Genomic DNA, 4273 nt, shown 5'->3' on the forward strand with positions numbered 1-4273 from the left:
ACACTTTTGTGGCCGTTATGGGATTTTGTTCTTCAAAAAGCAATGTATAAGCTTTCTTGTGTTTGCCAGTACACTACATTGATGAAGCTCATCTTGACACCATAGCGTCATTAATGGCTTTCTTGACTTTGTAAATAGTCTGCTTGATTGTCTAAGTCAAGTTTCGGACTTTTGATTCTTTTGTCCCATTGTGAGATCATTTTCAATTGATTGATTTAATTTTTTTAAGGGGGTGTCAATACACAAAGTTTTTGCATATGTTTTTGTTATTCCTCTCTTTCATAAGTGTCCATATTCCAACAGCACACCCTGTATATATTCTCGTTTGTAGTACTTACTAATTGTGAATAGAGGTATATGATTAATACTGATGATGCAATTAAAATAGCATTGTATAACATCTTAAGATTGCAAAATGAACCTTAATATCATGTATTAAAAACTAAAAAGTGAAATTTTTTTGTCGGTGCTTGTAAGGATTCTTGCTACACAATAATAATAGCTACTTATAAGGCCACTTGTTCAAACTAATGTATATATATATATGTATAACCTTTTTTATACGTATGAATATTCCAAATACATGTATACTTAATAGGGTTTAACACTGACTGGGAAAATTATCTATGAGTGGGATCCTGTTAGTAAAAAATAAATACCATAAAGTTCAAGTATTTATTTTTATATGTTAAGAAGAAATAATAAAAAACTTAGATTAGTTAACCCATATTAGGGGTGTCCGCAAGGGGTGGGCCGGAGGGGGTGTAGCCCCCTCAAAACTAATAAAAAATTTTACCTTTCACTATAAACTTTTTAATGCTCAGGAAAAAAAAAAATAATTACACAAAATTAGGGGCAATTTTTTTCTCAAAATTTAATATTTGAAATGTAATTTTTGAAATTTTTGCAAACAGCTGTGGATTTCTGAATTATTTTCCACAAAAATTAAATAATAATTTTTTTTCAAAAAAATAAAATATTTGAATTTTTTTCTAAAAAATTAATTTTTGTACATCACCATAGATGTAAAATATTTTTTTTTTAAATTTATTTTTTCTTAACAGACGTGGACTTTTTAATTTTTTTTCTAAATATTATTTTTTAAATTTATATAATTTTTGTCCATAGTTATAGATTTTTCCAAACAATTTAAAATTAAATTTTTGTAATTTTTAAAAAAAAAAATTAATTTTTGTGAACTATCGTGGATTTTTAAACTTTTTTTCGAACAAATTTAAATATTTGAATTTATTTTTTAAATTAAATTTTTGTGGATAGCTGTGAATATCTGAAATTTTTTAAAAATAATTTAAAATTTGAAATTTTTTCAAAAATAATCCAAAAACTCCCTCTAAAAAAAGTATATATAATTGTTAGTAAAATAAAATAAATTATTTTAAATTATTTTTTTCCTTGGCAATAAAAACAGTGCAGAATAGAAAAAAACCAAAATTACGAGTAATAGTGACCATGACCATGAACACTATTCACTTTTTCAGCCACTTGTTTGCGTTTTCGCCTTTACCAAAGAAAAACTATAAAATAAGGAGTATTTTCTCTTTACTGGTATGCATATTTGACGCATACTAAAAAATACTTAGCAAAACAATCACAAAATTGTGTAATGAGTTTTTGCAGTACAAAATCTTATCCTTATAACGACATCTAGCGTACGCCAATAGCAATTATACAACCTAAGATACAAATTATTAAAGCCATTTATTGGGGAAAAAAATAATGTTTTTTTAAATACACACATTACTATCAATGTTCATTTTTTTCAATATCACTATTAGTGTCTTTAGAGGCGGAAAGAAAATTACTTTTTGTCATTCGAACCCCAACAAAAAATCATCTATTAATAATTGATGAAGATGAAATATAATTAAATGCCAGAATTCCCAGGAATTTTTGAAAGGTTTAAAAATCCCGGGATCACCCTTATAGATATTTTTCCCAAAAAGTTAGAGTGCTCTGCCGTTAAGTGTTTATATTATTTAGCTTGTTTTGCTTACATTTATTTAAATTTAGTATAACTTCTTGTATAACGTCAATGATGCATATTATGAAGGAAAATAATCACACAAATTTAAAAAAAAGGAAAAGATGCTTAAAGATTAGTGCTATTTTAAGATTTTTATTGTATATTATTAATATTAAGTCAAATCATCTATTTTAAAAATGTATTGCAGGTTATATGTAATATAAAAATTTCAAATAATCCCTCCTCCCCCACTCTTTTTCAGATGGAGTTACACCAAGGAGGTATAACTAGACATTTTAGAACTAAAATTAATCTATTAGGCCAACATCCACCAGTAAAAATTAAACTAAATTAGTTTATTAGCTACGAATTAGATAGTAATGCTTAAAAGTATTATATACTAATAAAATGACTTATACAGCATATATAGTGTTGAAAACAAGGGTTTGTTAGGCTTTATATCGATTTCACCTCTCATTTTACAAAGTTGGAGAAATAGATCGCAAAATTCAAAGTTGTAACAGTTGTGGGTTCACTTCCTATCAGTTGAGTATTTTGAAGTCTCATGACAGAAATGCCCACAAAACTAGGACTATTAATAGCCCAATAAGTGTTTTTAACAACATATCCAATCACATATTTTAATAAGTTACTAAAATAATTGTCATCTTATAAACTTACAGCAATTTGAAACAATGCATGCAAAAAGTTATTTTTAAGGGTTTCATGTTCAACTGTTTGCATACTGACCTTAATTATAAGCTATGAATAGTAATTACTAGATCTTTAAATGCAAAATTCAAAGTGTGCTTATGAAAAAATACTTTAACTCACCATTAATTATACAAAACAAATTTACATGAAACGATTGAATTCTTTTATCGTTTAAATATTTGGCGTTTACCTAATAATTAATGCAGAATATTTACTGTTCCTGGATTGACCACTGAATATTTAACTAAATGTAGTATATGAATTCATGACTATAGATAAAAAGGATTTTTTTATGGGCTCATATTTTGGGATTGTGACACTTTGGTACAAAAAAAGTGCATACTCAATACTTATGCATAATATATTTTCTTCAGTTCTAGGCATTGCAGAAATTAACATAATATAAATGCAATTTAGTAGTCCCCCCCCCCTCATATGACGGTCCCTAAGTTGGAATGTACGACTATACATGGTTTATCTTAAGGTGTGCATAATTATATTTACAAATTACACTGTTTTTACTTATGTATTTATGTACATATATTGAAATTTTTTAATAAATTTATTTAGCTAATTTTGTCCATATATTTGAACATGCATTTATCGTAAAAGTTTTTTATACTACTTTTTTAACAACAAATAGGCTTTCAACATGTCAAGGTCTACTTTGATCCTTCCAAATTCAGTTCAAGTTGAACATTGAAATCACTCAAAATTGTTTTTTTCTTCAATTAAGTGAAAAATAATGCTGCATTTTTGAAATACCTCATCCAAAAAATGAAATTAATGCTATTTGAGTTTACTGCAATAACAATCTCTTTATATATTTATAATGAGCCATACGCCAAGTTATTCAACTATTTTAGGTATGCAAATTTAATATGTATAATGACATCTATATGAGAACTAGTTCTTATAAAAAACATTTTATAAAACTTTAATCACAAGGAAAGTGAAAAAAATAGAAGAATCTTTTACATAGATGGTTTAACAGAAATAAAAAGTTATATTTTCTCTTCATGACATATAAATTCAAATTATGATATACATGAGATACTCAAAATTTAATGTATTTTTATCAATAATATAATGATATCATAAAAGACGGGTTTATTAAGTACTGTAGAGTCCTGGAACTCAACCGCCCCGCCCCGTACTAGGCATGTTCGGAGTTCAACGCAAAATGGTGAGGTAATTTCTACCTCTTAGATTGAACTCAACTTACGTTATTTTTATAAAAAAATGAATCCAAGATGAGACCCTAACTTTCCCATTTTATACAAAAATTAATTTGTATGCCTAATCTTGGAAATTTTTGTATATAAAGGGAACGTTAGTGTAAAAACCTGATGATTGATATTGGACTTGCAGCATTGCAGTTATTTTTTATGACGGATAAGTGGATTCAGAAATAGGTTTCAGCGCTTCTCAGCACTTCTTTTGGAAGGAATTATTGTGAAATTTCTTGAGTTTTACAACATGTACCAATAATATTTTGTTAATATAGGACTTTTAATCAAAAACGATGTTCTATCGAAAAGGTGAGTTAATGTGATATATAAGTCAATCATTTGT

This window comes from Lepeophtheirus salmonis, chromosome 1 (genome assembly GCF_016086655.4).
Source record: "Lepeophtheirus salmonis chromosome 1, UVic_Lsal_1.4, whole genome shotgun sequence".
Taxonomy (NCBI): Eukaryota; Metazoa; Arthropoda; class Copepoda; order Siphonostomatoida; family Caligidae; genus Lepeophtheirus; species Lepeophtheirus salmonis.